We start from the raw sequence: 19,274 nt of genomic DNA, 5'->3' as shown, positions 1-19,274 counted from the left end.
TACAGGTTTATATACACTTTCATTTAACTTCTGATTATTCTACTAATATCTGACACTTGGAAAGAGAGATGAGGCAGATCAGAGATCAGAGATGTGAGATGATAAGATCTATGAGATGCATATTACACATGACATTCTCCCCGCTATCACAGCCATTACATACTGTCAGATCTGCTATATACCTTCCTACCTCTACCCTGGATAAAGATCTTATCTGCCTGTAGCTTGTAGCTTTACTCTCCTCACACTGTGCTGTTGTCTGCCGGCAGTGTGTGTGAGCTGGTCCTGGTATGCAAGGGTGGGGGCTAGAGGCAGAAAGGAGCTCAGTGCAGTGTCAGACAAAATCAGAAGAAACAGGGTCGGGTCTAGGGGCAAATGAAAATTGTGTACAACAGGACTGATAGAGACAGGTTGGAATTATATCTGTAATGTGTTATTCTGTTATCCTAAGTACATTTAAGAATATTGTCTTTGAGGGAATAGCCTTTTAATTAACAACTTGTTGCCACAAGTTTTTAACCCCTTACCGACGTGACGTAATAGTACGTCACATGTCGGGTCCCGGTACATGGAGAGGGCTCGCGGGCCGAGCCCTCTCCATAACCGGTAAGTCTTTGCTGCTGATCGCCGCCGGCAAAGGTGCCGGCTGCTTCAAAAAGACGGCGGCGTGCAGGTGCCACCATCTTTCCGTGGATCGTCGCTCCCCGCGACGTCATCGGGGAGCGGCGATCCGTCACCATGGTAGCTTCAGGTCTCACGAAGACCCAGAGCTACTTCGGGTTAACCCATTCATTACCATGTGCTGTCAGCACATGGTAATGTATGAGTAGTAAAATCCCCATATACTGCCATACTGTAGTATGGCAGTATATGATAGGATCGTACAGACACCCTAGGGTTAAAGTACCCTAGGGAGTCTGAAAAATAGTAAAAATAAAAATTTAAAAATTCAAATCACCCCCCTTTCCCTAGAATTGATATAAATATAAATAAACAGTAAAAATCATAAACACGTTAGGTATTGCCACGTCCGAAAATGCCCGATCTATTTTAAAAATTTTTAAAAAATTCTATAAAAAGTGATCAAAAGGTTGTACAGTCCTAAAAATGATAATATTGTAAACGTCATCAAAATCCGCAAAAAACTACACCACCCACAGCTCCGTACACCAAAGTATGAAAAAGTTATTAGCCCCAGAATATGGCAAAATCCCCCCAAAAAATTTTGTTCAGGAGGTTTTAATTTTTTTAAATGTATGAAAACATTATAAAACCTATACAAATTTGGTATCCCCGTAATCGTACCAACCCAAAGAATAAAGTAGACATGTCATTTGGGGTGCACAGTGAAATCCGTAAAATCCAAGCCCACAAGAATACGGCACAAATGCGTTTTTTTACCAATTTCACTGCATTTGGAATTTTTTTCCCGCTTCCCGGTACACGGCATGAAATATTAAATACCACCATTTTGAAGTGTAATTTGTTACGCAGAAAATAAGCCATCACACAGCTCTGTACATGGAAAAATAAAAAAGTTACAGATTTTTGAATGTGGGGAGTGAAAAATGAAAACGCAAAATCGAAAAAGGGCCGTGACGGGAAGGGGTTAAAAAGAGGAAAAAGGATGGAAAATGGTTGGACCAGAATGAGGACTCTGTGTCCAGCCACATTTACTATAAACCTTGACAAAAAATCTAGTGCATGTTGCAGCTAAAATCTACCTGGTCCTGGCTTGGATTTCAATTCCAGCACTCAATGCGCAAGTCTTAGCACAATGGCTCTGATGGGTACTCCAATGAATAAATTGCCGGAGGGATTTAGATGTATAGCATGTTTCACCTTTCATCACACTGTGTAGAAACCGGTAATCCAGTGTGTGAATTTGAGGAGTATCACTATCTCTGAACATTATGTTAGTTTTCTGTTAGTGTTCTCCTCTGTTGTATCTATCAGTAAAGTTCTGTTGTCTCAGCTGGTATGAGTCACTGTTCCCTCTCCCCCATTGTACCAATGGTCAAATAAATAATAAATAATCACAGTGAACCTATATAGAGTTATGGAAGGTTTAGTCCTCAGATCAGATGAGTTAAGTTATTGCTTAGAAACAAGTACTGCACTTCACCAGGAGGAATAATAAAGAACAAAGGACACATACAAAATATATATAAAGGCATATACAGACCGGGGTAGGAACTTTCTCTGTTGCGGGCATAACCCTTTTTCTCCTTGCCCCACATAAGATGTTTCTGGCATTGTTTCTTGGTCAAGACTGTAGCCCACGCCCTGGCTCCATCTGTGTGAGGTGATTCTTGAAGCACTGACTCCAGCAGTAGTTCACTTGCTGTGAATCTCGCCTACATTTTTAAATGGCCTTTTCTTAACAATCCTATCAAGGCTTCAGTTATCCCGATTGCTTGTGCACCTTTTTCTACCAAAATTTCCTTCACTAAACTTTCCATTAATATGTTTTGATACAGGACTCTGTGAACAACCAGATTCTTTAGCAATGACCTTTTGTGGCTGACCCTCCTTGTGGATTGTGTCAATGACTGCCTTTCAGACATCAAGGAAGCAGTCTACCCCTTGATTGTGTCTCATACTGAACTAGACTAAGGATCTTTTTAAATTGCTTAGGAAGCCTTCCTAGTTGTTTTGAATTAATTATTCAAATTTTCGGAAATAATGACTTTTGGGGTTTACTTGGCCGTAAGCCATAATCATCAGCATAAATAAACTTAAAATATGTCACTGTTTGTAATGTCTCCATTTGATATTTGAGTTTTATTTTTTGAATTGAATTGAAAAAATAACTTTCTTATTTCAAAAATTTTTATTTATTGAGAAACACATGTACCTTCCATACCTCAATACAGGTTCACAATGATATGTTTATTATGTATATGTCATTATTTGACCAATGGCGGACTCTTTTCCATCTATGTTGTCTTTTAATTAATTCTTTTTAAACTGATGAAAGTGTTATTTTATGCTTAATATATTCCAGGCATTGTTTCCCTTTTTTGGTGTGATTTAAAGTTTGGGAACAATGTAATCAATTTAGTGGGGGGATGTTCTTTCATTAACCTCATTTGTGGTATACCCTATCTCTTGTCCCTGCAACAGATATTATATTGGAAAAACTATTAGGAACTTTCTTGTCCACTTTGAAGAACGATACAAAACTATCACTCCAGGAAATATGTTCCCCTAGTTCAGTGATGGCGAACCTTTTAAAGGCTGGGTGCCCAAAATAAAACCAAAACCCACTTATTTACCATCAAATGCCAACTTGACAATTTAAACAGTAACTTATTGCTACCTGTTCTTCCACAACATTCAATCGTATTGGCCCCCTGAGGACACCATTATAGTTGAAAGCAGGAGGTCAAATTCAGACATCATTATAGCTTCTCTCTTGGGTCTCTCTGTACTGAAAGAATCATGGGACCATCAAAAGATAATCTGGCCCTGTTCACACCTTCTCACTCTTTCTGCAGTTCTAATCAGTCAAGGATGTGTCATCTTAAAAGAGCATTGAGAGCGGCAGGAAGATTCCAGTCCTGTCTGCTAAACTCTGTCCTGGGGCAACAACCTGGGTGCCCACAGAAAGGGCTCCGAGTGCCACCTCTGGCACCCGTGCCATAGGTTCGCCATCACTGCCCTAGTTAATAGAACACGTTTGAATATGTCACAACTAGGAAGGCTTCCTAAGCAATTTAAAAAGATCCTTAGTCTAGGGCAGCCCTGACACATTGGGGGTCATTTATCTTTAGTTAGGATATTTGTCCGCTTCTTTTCTTGTTTTTTTTATAACTTTTGGACTTGTTTGATTTATTTTACAGGTTGATATATCAGGCTACTGAGCCTATGTGGTTTTGTGGCTTTTTGTTAAAAAGTCATAGAAAAGTCGCTTAAAAGTTTTAAACTCTTCTGCAACTTTATCTAAATTTTTTTCTACATGTGGACAGGACAGGAGTTTATTTGATACTTTTTAACCAAAAAAACCAAAATTGTGACTTTGTCATATCTGGATTTTAAAGATATTTCAGGAACAAATCTGAAGAATTCTTGCATGGCTAACTTTGCTAAGTGAGTGGAAAAGTCTCAAATTTAGGTGCAAATCTATCAAATTTAGCAAAAAAGTCACAAAAATAAGGGGAAAAAAGAGAATATTCAAAGATAAATGACCTCAATTGTATCATTAAGTGCATCATTATGTTTAATGCAAAGTGTCACATGGGCCTCAATAATCACAGTTATAAGTATATTTTTGCAATGGTACTGATATCATACTTTATAGTTTTATATCCATACTGCCTTTTTCTCAGTTTTTTCATTTTGCTCCTCCTGTTTTGGGATTAGGAGCGCCATTGTTTACAGTTTACTACATTCAGGTATGTAACCTGAAAAGTGTACCAGTCTGATGTCATAGGCTTGCAAAAACACACCATAGTGTGAAATAGTGAATAGAATGAGGCTTATCCACTAAGGTCCTGCGGCCGCATTACCGTCGGGTTTCCTGATGTTTTCGGGGATCGCGCCAGGGATTGCGTCGCACGCGATCAGATTGTGTCGCAATCACGCCGGCTTTCATGCGACACAAATCGGGTGGCGGGGCGACAGGCAATCCGACGGATTCGCTCAATGCGCGGGATTTAACATTTAAAATTGTGTCGCAAGCCAAGCACTTACATGCACCAGGAAGAAGAAGGTGAACTCCGGCGGACCAGAGCGGGGAAGCACCAGATCCAGGATATCGGGCGCACGCTGGTACTGAATCCTCGCTGGACATTCCGGATCGGGATCGCGCAGGGACCAGGTAAGTAAATGTGCCCCAATGTCTGGAGATTCAGCATTGAAATATAAACATCTGTTTTATGTTAGGACTTCTGTCTCAACGATGCTGTAATCTCTTATTGTTCTGTTGTAGATTGTATATATTTCCTGCAGAATTTTCCTTAACTGCCCATCATTGATCAGGAACAGAACGTGGCATTGCTTGAAGATATATTCTAAATTCATATCTTACCCTCCTGTTAAATTGCAGTTACACTGATTTGTGAAGAGATGTGTGTGAAGGTTTGTTATTAGGTTGTGTTCTGTTTTGTGTAAGAAATTAAATGCTTTCTAATCTTCCATTTTGACTGCTTCATTTTTTCATAATGCACATTCTTTCTTGAAGAAGAATATGCTGCATATTTCTAGCTGTCATTTTGATTTTCTCCTATTCCTCCTCTTCACATGATTTCCACAACTCAATGGGGGACATTTATCTTTATTTCTACATTTTTTTTTCTTTCATTTTTGAGACTTTTGTTGTTTTTGCAACTTTTCACTGCAACTTTTGCTATCTTTTTGGTCTGCACCTTGTGCATTGTGCCTTATGTATCCTTATTTTCCAGATGTTCCGTGCAACTTTTCACTTAAAGGGGTATTCCGGGAATATGAAGGTCTGATACAAAAACCCATGATGCTATAAATAAATGAATACAACAAAACTGAATGTCATTAGTCACAAAATGGAGCTTAAATAGTTTGATTTTATGATTCACAACATTTTATGGCCTCTCTAAAGTATGCAGCGTTATCACCAAGATGGCCGCCACTGGAAACTACAAGTTCCATGATCCTTTTAGTCCTCAGAAACTCACCTCCTTCACTGGGAACAGAGCATAAGAGGATGTAATACTATCTTGCTTTGTTACCATAGTAATGATGTGTAACTGCCATCACCACAGCACTGTCTATACTGAATGCACTGCAACCAACCGACTACAGCCAAACTTGGTGGTGATCGCATGGCCTGCCAGGCAGGTGCAGGACATGTGATGTGGACATGTGACCAGCGGCCATCTTCTATCTTGTGTCTGCTTCGGACAGAGGAAATCAACGGACTGATTAAAGGGCCGGTAGCATTTTAATTCTTCATTACAGTGTATGTCACCAGCATTTTTCTGCTAAGTGGAGCAAAATTTTAAATAACAACTAATTACCATTGATTTTTTCATTGACCCAGATTTCTCCTCTCTTCTATCCAGAATACCAGAGTGTCTATCAGCCATATCCTCCTTCTCTTCCCGTTTTCTAAAAACAGAACTCATAATATTTCCTCCACCTAAAACATCCCTCCCACCAGACCTAATTGTCACTATTCATGGCTCCACACTTTCCCCGGTCCCTAAAGTCATCTTTGACTCTGCCTTATCCTTCAAACCTCACATTCAGGCCCTTACTACAATCCACAACAATTGTGAGCCCTCACGGCCAAGGTCCTCCTTCCACTTGTCTCCTGATTACTGTTGTTTTGTATTTTGTACTTGCATTTCTTTTTGTGTTAATGTAATGTATGTGAATCCCTTACTGATTGTACAGCACCATGGAATTAATGGTTCTCTATAAATAAATAATAATAACAATGTAAATTGGAATTATTTAACCTGCTATAAATGTTTAATATAAATGCTATATAATGTTTTTGCATATAAACCTGCTGGGCATTAAAAGTTTGAGCATTTTTTTTTAAATGTATACATTTTATCATTCACATTTTATTGAAATCTATTGAACACTTCTATCACATGCATCTTCAAATGCATCATAACAGCTGAGAAGAGCAGATTTGCCTAATTACATTGCTGTCAACATTGCGTTTACAAAATGCATGTTAGACATTACACACTAAAAAAATAAGAATGTGCACCAGAAAAAAACTAGAGAACGTAACCAAACCACACGGACAAGCTCCACAGATGGCACACACAAAAATAGATAAGTGCACCTTAGGGTACACCTTCAGCACTCTGGGAAAAAAAATAGTACCAGGCACAAAAAGAAAAACCAGGCACAAATGCACCTAGCTTGCCCTAAGACAACTTAACTACCGCTAAAGATACTGTGCAGTGCTATTCACACGGCACACTGAAAAGTGAGTTCAGTGCAAAACAATGCTAACACAGCACACTGAAAAGTATGTTTGGGTTCAGAAGGGACAGGCAGGACATGGGAAAAACGGAAGACAAGGAAACACACAGGACGCAGGAGGGAACAGATAGGGAACAGATGCGCTTTGAAGGATCATTAGGGAACAATAAGGATCAGATAGGAAAATAGTGTTTTGGTGCAAACAGTGACGCTCTACTCCTCTCTCCAGCGATACCAGACTAAAATGAAATTGCTGCAGGATTGACTGCCCAATTGCAGTGATCGGTGAGTGGGATGATCTGATTGGTCAGGTGACGTCAGCAGGAGGTTCTCCTGCCTCTGTCACATGCGTCCCACCGCGATGTTACCATGTCATGTGATGCTGTGGCACAGAAGAGCCCAAGCCCTTGGGCCATACTAGTACTGCACTGAGTGCTAGTCGCAGGAGTCAGCGCCGCACTAGTACGGCGCAGAGCGCTAAGGGGTTAACTGTGAGAGGCAAAATGACAAATACATAAAATTTTTAAAGAATTTATTTGCAAATTATGGTGGAAAATAAGTAATTGGTCAATAACAAAAGTTCATCTCAATGCTTTGTTATATATCCTTTGTTGCTAATGACAGAGGTCAAGTGTTTTCTGTAAATCTGAACAAGGTTGGCACACACTGTTGCTGATTTTTTGGCAGATCTACTCTAGAGCATTGATGTCTTGGGGCTGTTGCTGGGCAATATGGACTTTCAACTCCCTCCAAAGGTTTTCTATGTGGTTGAGATCTGGAGACTGGCTAGGCCACTCCAGAACCTTTAAATGTGTATTACGAAGCCACTCCTTCATAGCCCTGGTCGTGTGCTTGGGTTCATTGTCATGCTGAAAGATCCAGCCATGTTTCATCTTCAATGCCCTTGCTGACAGAAGGTGGTTTGCATTCAAAATCTCACGATACATGGCCCCATTCAATCTTTCATGTACACGGATCAGTTGTCCTGGTCCCTTTGGAGAGAAACAGCACCAAAGCATGATGTTGCCACCCCCATGCTTCACAGTTGGTATAGTGTTCTTTGGTTGCAACTCAGCATTCACTCTCCTCCAAACATGACAAGTTGTGTTTCTATCAAACATTTCTACTTTGGTTTCATCTGACCAGTTGACATTCTTACAATACTCTTCTGGAATATCCAAATGCTCTCTAGAAAACTTCAGATGGGCGTAGATATGCACTGGCTTAAGCAGGGGGACACGTCTGGCAGTGCAGGTCTGAGTCCATGGCGGATTAGTGTGTTACTGACCGTAGCCTTTGTTACGTTGGTCCAAGCATTCTGCAGGTCATTCACAAGGTTCCTCCTGCATGGTTCTGGAATTTTTTGCTCTCTGTTCTTGTGATAATTTTGATTCCATGGTATAAGATCTTGCCTGGAGCCCATGATCAAGGGAGATTATTAGTGGCAGCCAAGGTATTAGTGGTCTTTGTCACGGCCACACCCTCAATCCTTGGTACAGAAGGCGTTCCCTGTTCCCTTCCATGTGGCGCGACAACTCTCCGGAGAGACTCACCTCTCCAACGCACCTTCTTGGACTAGGCTGTGCATGTCAACGTTCACTAGGGCGTGCGTGCGCTGGCTCTCCTAGCCTTGAAGTGCCAGCGTCCTCCTTATTGGCGCTGGCTAATCCTCCTCAGGCCTTATAATCCGGCACCTCCCTTCCTGTCTCGCCAGATCTTCAGCATTGTTCCTGTAAGTGAAAGCATTATCTTCTGTGCCCTAGGGAACTTCCATGGTTTACATACCAAGCTTCCCTATGTGGTTCCAGAAGAGGCGTGATATAGTCTCCAGCATTCCCAGATGCTCCTGTGTTCCAGCGTTTCCAGGCGCTCCTGTGTCCTGTGTCTCCAGCATTCCCATACGCTCCTCCGTGGACCAGTCCATTCCTGTCTGCCTGTGTCGTGTGCCAGCTCCTGCTTCTAAGCCATACTCCTGCTGTGACCCCCAGGTTCGGACTGTGGCCTGCATCTCCTCCTGCTTCCTGTTACCTTGGCTGCCACTATGGGCCTAATCGCACCCGTGGAACAACCTGGTGGCACCTCACCGCAGCAAGACCATCCAGCTTTACGGTGGGCTCTGATGAAGACTTAGACTCCGGTCCAGGGTGTCGGCTTGTACCATCATCTCCCGTGGTGGTCCAGAGGGTCCACAGACTCTTCCCATAGAGACTCTGACAGTTCGTCCCCTAAGCAAACTGTGACAGTATTCTATCTTTTCCATTTTCTAACTATTTCTCCCACGGTTGATATCTTCACAGCAAGCTGCTTACCTATTGCAAATTCAGTGTTCCCAGCCTTGTGCAGGTCTACAATTTTGTTTTTGGTGTCCAACTGCTCTTTGGTATTTACCATAGTGGAGTTTGGAGTGTGATTGTTTGAAATTGTGGACCTGACATGCCTTTACTCCTATATACTACTTGTGTAGGTGATATCTGTGCCTCTCATACAAGCACTAGAAATGCTATATATTACACACATGCATGAACAGGAGGAGGAGAGGGGAGGGGTAACAGGCGTGACATCAATTTTGCCATGTGCCCGGGCTCACTTACATAATACAGAGGAGATGATTTTAGAATAAATAATGTATGAATTAACTTGATAAAGGCTGGGATGGAATCCTGAGCTGCTCCAACAGGTAGTGGCCAGAAATCTTGCTTGTTTGTAGTCAACCAAATACTTCTTTTCACCAATTTTCACCAATCATGTTCATACTTAATTTTCAAATAATTGTTTAAAAATAAGACAATAGGATTTTCTGGATTTGTTTTCAGATTTTGTTCCTCATACTTGAGGTCTACCTATGATGCCAATTAAGTGGGAAAACTTGCGCAATTGGTGGCTGAGGAAATACAATACTTTTTCCCCCATTGTATGTAAGGCAGAGATTGATAAATTGACCTTAATGGTACATTTACAGTTGCATGTCTAATCATGCTTTCTAAAATTGTTCCTTAAACCTAAAAAGCTACTGCACATTCTCATCATACATGAATCTTGCTTAGTTATATCTAGGCTTTCAGGTGTCTAAATACCTTTGATGAAACTATGTTCACATTGCCTTAAATATGTGTACATAAAGACGGCTGTGTGAGACCTGTGAAGGTACTGCTTAAACATGTATGTCCTCTTAGCATACGAACTTGAACTGCACAAATGTGGCCTTCAGGGGTCTTTCTTTTCATTAATGGAATGTCATATGCCAGATAAATATTTTAGCAATTTAGACTTCTCAAGCTAGAAGAGATCAAGTGCAGTATGTCTTGAAGTTCCTCGACTATAAGCAGCCCCAGGAGAATAAAAACTGCATAATTCTTCATATTGAGCATAATATTCTCCAAGTTCTTATATCCTCTACGTTTTATATTGATCATGACAGAGAATTTTTGTATAGGGGAGTCAAATAAGTTTTACAACTTTCTGTAACATATTGGAAGCATGAACATTTACTTTACCTTGTTTTAAGGCCAGAAGGAGAATTGTAATGGCAATAACCGAAGTAATATACAAATTAATAATATACAAAGTGTAAAACAATGGGGGAAAAAAATTGAATTTATTCAGCATAGAGTATGAGAGCCACGCAGAAATATACACACTTCCACATCTCGACATGCTATACAGGAGGTTGTTAATAATTGAAGAGTGGTTTACACACTAAATGGCCTACGGCATGCAAATCGAGATCCACTGCTGTTATCTTTCTTTGCAATTACTGATCAAGACCTTGCAGGTGTAGCCCAACAGGCAAGTATGTTCTGATATTTTCTGCGGCCATTCTTGTAATCTGATAACTTTCCTGTGCAGAGGTTCATTTCTGAGACCTCTTGCTGTCATTCCTGTTCGCCTCTATTTATTACAATCACTAGGTCAAGCAATGCTCAGTGCTCCATCTTGAATCTGAGTTTAGGAACATAATAATTCTTCTGCTTTTGATTTATTGTGCATTGTGAAGTGTTTTCCATCCGAGAAACTAGTAGCAAAAGAAAACCGGAATAAAAAAATGGCCAAAAGAATGAATACAGTTATGAAACATAAGTAATTTAGACCAAAACCCAGTTTTCTTTAAGCAGGTACACACTTGAATTATAAAGTAAGAAAGGGGGCATGTCCAGAAGATTCTTAATCTCTGCTCTAGAACATGTGTTACAGCATCTCATAGTAATATACAAGGTGAACCACCAACTCACCACCAGTGGGATACCCTTGCTGTCACCCCTATCCACAATCTGCCATGTCCAAAGAAAGGTCTAGGAGGACAAACACATAATGGATTTCTTCTCCGCATCTGAAAGATCTCAAGAAGGTGCCACAACATGGACCAGAGTCTTCTGCTGCATCGACCAGCAGGGGCAATGAAAGAGCTCCAAACTCAGCCAAAGCAGTATACTACACCAACACAAGCCTGTAAGATACCAGGTCAACCATGCCATTTCATTTTTCCTCCATTGTCACCAACCAAGCTCTACTCCATGCTTGCTCTGTCTCCACCAGCACTTTATTAATGAAACAAGCATGAGAGCCCTTCTAGGAAAACTAAGAAGCAGCTTACATCATGACATCCAAACTGCATTAAGATCCTTAACAGCTGAAATGGCTGTTAGGGACTGAAAGAGTTAGGAGACCATACATCTCATCTTGAGGATAAAATGGAGGATTTTACAAAAGCACACAACACATTGGTTGATGCGCAAAATGAAACTAATTATGACATGATGGCTGTAAAGCTAGCCAACACATACACACAGGAACAATGTCTGCTAATGAGGCATTCCTGAGACAGTAGCTCCAGACAAACTTAAAGCTCATAGACAAAGCTCACAGAATCAGTCCTGTGGGAGATTTCATGGGAAGACTGCATTTCTTCCATTTCAACTCCTTGATGACATGGTCATATAACTTTAGAACTCTTTAACATTTGGCAAAAATGTTGAAGAATTCTCAATTTTTGAAATTCAAAAATGTATACTTTTCTGACTCATAGGGGGACATATATCATTATTTCTTCTAGTCAAATAGTCTCATTTTTGCGACTTTTGACGTATTTGCAACTTTTTTTGCGACTTTTCACTTGTCGCTTTTCAAGTATCCCTTGGTTCTGCACCTTCTGCAGTGTGCCTTATGTATCCTACTTCCCCAGATGTTTCGTGCAACTTTTCACATATGTATCACTTTTTTTGCTTATTTTTGCAACTTTTTAGGTGCAAATCTGCACCCGATCCAGGGCAGGTGCAAAGGAAGGATTTTTTTCATGGACTCTGTTTTAACATGTAAATTGGAATTATTTCACATGCTTTAAATGTTAAATTTTGCACAGTAACCTGTTTTTTAAAAATTCTGAAATTTTTCCATTTACATTTTTCTTTATTTATTGGTTACTTCTAAGGTTGAGGTCACACATTTTGAAACCTATTACAACAGCTGAGGAGAGGTGATTTGCCAAATTACTATACTGTTAACATTTGCATTTACAAAATGCAATACAAACTTTACGTTAACGCATGCGTTAACATCGTATTTAATCCGCATTTTGTAAATGCTAATGTTAACAGTAATGTAATTTGGCAAATCACCTCTCCTCAGCTGTTGTAAAAGGTTTCAAAATGCAATCAAAACGCAATGTGTGACTGCAGCCTCATATGTCGTCACCTCTCTGGGGTTTGACTAGAGTAATTAAAAATGCAGGACACAGCCTCAAATCCACAATTGACAGTAGTGTCCACTCCTGCATATAACCCCCTCACATGTCTTATGTCCTCTCCTGTATGAAACCCCTCACATGGCTTGTGTCCGTGTGGATTTGAGACAATTGCAACAAAAAGTCTCAAAAAGAAGCCAAAATTTGCCTCTGCCAGTATAGTAAAAAGACAACACAGAGAGACAACACTATGACGCATTTCCCCCATAGTCCAACAAAATAACGTGATAAGTAACATTTACCGCTTGTTATGTCGGAATGGCTTCTTTTGTGTCCTCTCCTTTTTTTAGAATGCTATGAGGCTTACAAATTTAGGTGCGCTCTTTCCCATTTTCATAAAATGCTAAATCTTACTTTTGAGGGGCCTGCTCAGCTTTCAAGTCACTTTGAGAGGCCTAACTTGTGGTAAAACCCCACATATCAACCCCTTTTTGAAATTACACACCCCTCAATGTAGTAAAACAACTTTTATGAAGTTTGTAAACACTTTAATAGTTTCACAATGGTTAAAACAAAATCAGGTGCAATTTTAAAATATACATTTTTTGGGCTGAATAAAGGTATTTTTCCAAAAAATTTACACATTCTCAGTCAATAAAACACCAAAACACACCGGAAATTCCAATTTTGGTGACATAAAACTTATTTTTTAAATCATGTTTTAATAAAGTGATTTTACATTTTTGGCAAGTTTTTCAGGTTCTTTTTTACAGCTTTCACCAACCAGGTCTAATAATGTTTCTGATTTATTGTACAGATTGTTACAAATGTGACAATACCAAATATGTGGAGGGGGTTATGTTTTGTTGCTTTTTATTAGAAGTGTTTGGGAAATGTTGGTGTTTAACCCCTTAAGGACGCAGGGTTTTTTCCGCTCATTTCTCGCTCTCCACCTTCAAAAATCCATAACTTTTTCATTTTTACGTGTACAGACCTGTGTGAGGGCTTATTTTGTGCGTAACAAATTTTACTTTCCCGTAATGTTATTTATTTTAACATGCCATGTACTGCGAAGCTGAAAAAAAATTCCAAATGTGGAAAAATTGAAAAAACCTACACGTGCGTCACGTTCTTGTGGGCTCAGTTTTTACGACTTTGACTGTGTGCTCCAAATAACACCTCAGCTTTAATCTTTGGTTCGGTACGTGGTGATAACAAATTTATATAGGTTTTATTGTGTTTTAATACATTTTCAAAAATTAAACGAATGTGTACAAAAAAATGAAGCTAATAACTTTTTCATACTTTGGCGCACAGAGCTTTGTGAAGTGTCAGTTTTTGCGAAATGAGCCACCGTTTTCATTGCTACCAATTTGAAGTCTGTGCGACATTTTGATCATTTTTTATGTGATGTAAAAAGGTGTAAAAGTCGCATTTCAGACATTTGGGCGCCATTTCCCGTCTCGGAGGTCACCGCCGGCCTTAACCGGTTTTATATTTTGATAAATCGGGCATTTTGGGACGCGGCGATACATAATGTGTCTGTGATTTTTACTGTTTATTATGTTTTATATCAGTTCTAGCGAAAGGGGGGTGATTTGAATTTTTTATATTTTATGAATTTTTTTATTTTTTAAACATTTTTTAAACTTTTTTTTTCACTATTTCTTAGACCATCTAGGGTACATTAACCCTAGATAGTCAGATCGTTCCTACCATATACTGCAATACTTCTATATTGCAATATATGGCATTTTTGCAGCTCATTCATTACAATGAGCCACTGGCTCATTGTAACGAATCTGCAGAAGCCATTAATACCATGGCAACCAATAGCCGCCCCCGATAACATTCGGGGGCGCGGAGATCGGAATAGAGATGCCGCCGGCGACGGACGTTGGCAATGGACGGGTTAATAGCCGCGATCGGTGCAAGCACCGACCGCGGTTATTAGTGGTGGGGGTTATGCAACAACCCCCACCTCTGTATGAAGAGGACTCAGCCCGTGAGCCCTCTTCATACATTCTGTATACCTCTGCGCTGTAGAGCTACGGCGCAGAGCGTTAAGGGACGTTCACTTTATTTCATTATTAAAATCATTTTTAATTGTTTTAAACTTTTTTTTACACTTTGGCATGCACAAGCAATCCTCTAATGCAGCGGTGGCGAACCTATGGCACGGGTGCCAGAGGTGGCACACTGAGCACTCTCACCAGCACTCTTCACCAGACAGGACTTGAGGGATCCTCCTGCAGGCCCAGGTAGCCCAGGACGCGAACCAATCTGGGTCTATCTGAGACTGCAGGAAGAGAAGGTGTGGACATGGTCAGATTATCATTGGAGCCATTGAAGCTCCTGCTCTTAGCCCCACAATTCTTCCTATTCATTGGGAAGTTCCAATGGAAATCTGAATTTTCCAACCTTCTGTCAACGTTATTGGTGTCCTCCGGACCATTGAAAGCTGTGGTATAGCACGGAGCAAGAAGATTTTTTGCAATAAATAAGTGGGTCTGGTTTGCATTTTGGGCACTCGGTCTCCAAAAGGTTCAAGCTAATATTGAGCCAACACAGTAAAATACAAATGTATTGCACAATGTTATGTATTCCACTGTTCATGCTCAGTAGTTTACAGCTGGGCCCTATCTGGGGACAGGGCCTGGCTCTCGAAGGACATTGTGCAGCCCTCGGAGCTCCTGTCAGACCTTTAGGGCTGCCATCAGAGGATCGGAGCCCCTGGTTAACAGGCAGGTGTCAACTGTAGTATACAGCTTACACCTGCAGCTTTTGTCACTGGCTCCACTTAGCCTGATGGCATGGGTTAGGAATATACCTTGGCCTGTGCTGTACTATTACTTTCAGTGTCGGGAAGGGGTTAAAGGAAAACTATTCAAGGCGGTGGCCATGAACAAAGCATTACCTGAAAGATGTGCAGGAAAAACACTATTTACGGATTTATCAGACACCATTCTCGACACCAGAGACTTGAAACCTTGTAACTCCACAACCAACACATAATAGAATTGATGACTTTCTAAGTTCTTTGAATCTTCCCAAAATGTATTCAGAAGGATTATGTAAACTAAATACCCCCTTCACTTTGATGTACAGGGAACGAAATCCAAAAACTCACTTGTTCCTGCTTACGAATATTAAAAAACTAGCATCCTAATTCCTCATATGGTCCACATATTTAACCACAGCATATTTATACCCCGAGATGATTAAAGCCTTTATCACAACCCTCCCTGAAGAGCCTGAGAACTTTTGTCCTATTTGGCTATTAAATGGAGACACTTAAATACTCACAAAACTGATAGTTGACAGAAAAGTTCATATACAGGCAGTTCCCGGGTTACGTACAAGATAGGGTCCGGAGGTTTGTTTTTAAGTTGAATTTGTATGTAAGTCGAAACTGTATATTTTAGAATTGTAGATCCAGATAAAAAAAATTTTGACCGCAGTGACAATTGGAGTTTAAATTTTTTTTGCTGAAATGGGACCAAGGATTATCAATAAAGCTTAATTACAGACATATTACAGATGATTATTGCAGTCTGGGACTATAGTAAAACATTCAGAAAGCTTCACCAGAGGTCAGAGGTGTCTGCCTGTAACTATGGGTTGTCTGTAAGTCAGGTGTCCTTAAGTAGGGGACCGCCTGTACTTCTGAATTTAAGGAAGTGGAGTATATTCCTGCTATTTGGAAATCCTCCTCTTTCTGCCTTCTTTTTTGGTTGGTTCTGACTACTTTATAAAATGGAAAATGGAATAAATGTGTGGATATTAGTTTATTATGTCCCCAAACAGTTGTCAAAGTAATTTTTTTCTTACAATTTATTATACATAAATAACAATGTCAAAGTGCCTTCAGACATTCAGGTGTTCTACTTTTTCATTTCATCACAGAAATCAAAGGAATAATAAAAGTATTTCAGGTCACAAAAGAGAGCAGTTCAGGTGAAAATAGTTTATTTTGGTGAGAACAATTTATTATTATGCACCGGTTTACATAATTGGCAATAACTCTAATATATACACAAAACTAATTCAGTTCTACCATCTGCCTTAAGTAGACTACTGTTTGCATAGATGACTATCCTGTTCTAGCCTGTAAAACCTATACTGTATTAAACTAATTTGTCATCTGTTGCCTGGAGGAAAAGCTTCTATTTATCAACCAGCCATGTGCAAAGTATGCAGACATGATTTATGCTTAATTGTTGGCCAAAGGAAGTGTGCCTATATTGTTTCTACATCATAAATTACCTAAGGACCAGCTTAAGTACATGACATCACCAGCAGGCCACTGGAGGTTGAAGATACATCTGCAGTGGTGAAGTCACATCAAAACCATTTGTTTACTATAGATTTTTTTGTCTATACTTCGCTTTTGGCCTTGGATAGAGGAGGCACCCAGCCATGGGTGGGATACTGACAAGGTGGTCTATTAAGAATTCAAATTCACATATCTTTTATGTGCTTTCAACAGCACCAGTGTCCTTAGGGGTGAAAATAATTATAAAAATAAAAGGGGACAGTTCGCTCATTAAACCTATTTGGGGATCAGGAGTGTATTTAAACTAATGGGGAGCCACTAAGCTTAAACGGTATTCTCATCTTAGTATTCAGATTTAATTTAATTCATCTACCATATACATACAATTCTTCAACCAGTGTCCTTAGGGGTGAAAATAATTATAAAAATGAAAGGGGACAGTTGGCTCATTAAACCTATGTGGGGATCAGGAGTGTATTTAAACTAATGGGGAGCCACTAGCTTAAAGCGGTATTCTTATCTTAGTATTCACATTTAATTTAATTCATCTACCATAAACATACATTTCTTCAATTGGATGTTCTTAAAAAATATGTAAATGTGTGAAGATAATTTCCCATAAATCTAGCCATATGATCCCTTTGAAATGAGATTGTTGTCCTTGGATACGACCACCACTGCTGGAGTGATAGCACAAAGAAACAAATTATATATGGTGTAGTACAGTGATTTTCAACCAGTGTGCCGTGGCACACTAGTGTGCCGCGACACATGGTCGGGTGTGCCGCGGGGAAAGTTCCCCAAACTATGGTGCCCCCTGTGTTTTGTTTCCCGGCAATGCGCAGCGATGCGCAGTCACAACTTCTTACAATGTAGGAGACGTGTACAATAACACATGCACACGCTCGCGCAACAAAATGACGTCACCGAGTCCGGCGCATCATCCTGAGAGCGGAGAGACTCTCGCATTTGCCCACCACCAAGGTAATGCCCACCAATAATGCTGACTATATGAGCTTTTGCCTGAGAATATGAACTGTTGGCAGAATACTCAGCATATGAGCTGGTACTTTTAGTACTCCATCAGTATACTGCATATAACAATGAGAAACGTAAAATGAGAAATACTATAGTCATGAGGCTGGAGTACTACAAGTACCAGCTCATATGCTGAGTATACGAGCTGGCACTTGTACTCTGGCCTCATGGCCATAGTACTTCTCATTGTACCCCTTTATTTTGCAGTATATGAGCCACATAATAATCAGCACCATATACTAAAAACAGGGAGAAACTGAGAACTGTTGAGGAAGAGATCCATGTGTGTCTTTCCACCATTCCTGCCAGGATATCCCTTTTGTGTTTATCGAAACAGGCCCAGGTTTCACACTGAGTGAGTAAAATAAATTTAGAATCTATATTATCAACTATATGTATAATATGACTTTTTTAGTGTCATTTTGTGCTATTTTGGTTGGTGGTGTGCCCCAGGATTTTCTAAGTATAAAAAGTGTGGCGCGGCTCAAAAAAGGTTGAAAATCACTGGTGTAGTATATGGTGGCTTGTTTTTTATGATAAGATTTGTATTTTCCAATGGATTAATTTTTATGATAAAATAGCAGCTGTTTTTCCTCTATTTTTTTATTAAAGCTTTTATGCAGTTCACCGTACAGTATAATAAGCATGATTAAATTATTCAATAGGTTAGCATGATTAAAGAGATATCAATCATGTACAGGTTTTCTTATGTTTTACTACTTTAACAAATAAAAACTCCTTTTTATGGAAACCACATTTGTCTACGAGTTGCCATGTTCTGAGAACTATAACTTTTTTATTCCTCAATCAAAAGAGCCTTATTAGATCTTGTTTATTGCAGGAAAAGGTACCGGTTAGATTGGTACTATTATAGGGTACATCTGACTTTTTAATAACAAATTCTATTACATGTATTTAAGATGTAGGAAGCACTAAAGTTGCAATTTTTAATTCGTTTTTTTTTTCCAATTTTTGATACCTCTGACAATACGGGTATAATAATGTAATAGCTTCTTGGTCAATGTTGTACGGATGCGACAATACCAATTTTGTGTTTGGTTGGGGTCATTTTTTTTTTATTTTATATACAAGTATATATAGAGAAATGGCTGTTTTTTGTGTTTTATTTTTTACTGTCCCACTAGGGGAATTACACTGGAGATACCTTGACCTCTTATACAATACATTGCATTACTTCTGTACAGCAATGTATTTTACCTGTCAGTCTTTTAATGACATTTTGCCTATGAGACCTGGTCTTGGACTGGGCCTCATAGCCCACGATACATGGCAGACATGGAGGTCATTGTCAGACAACCCCCGACACCTTGCAATCCTCCTGCGGAGAGCCGGGTAGTG

The sequence above is a fragment of the Engystomops pustulosus genome, chromosome 3, assembly GCF_040894005.1.
Source record: "Engystomops pustulosus chromosome 3, aEngPut4.maternal, whole genome shotgun sequence".
Lineage (NCBI taxonomy): Eukaryota > Metazoa > Chordata > Amphibia > Anura > Leptodactylidae > Engystomops > Engystomops pustulosus.
Note: the sequence above shows the minus strand (reverse complement) of the source record.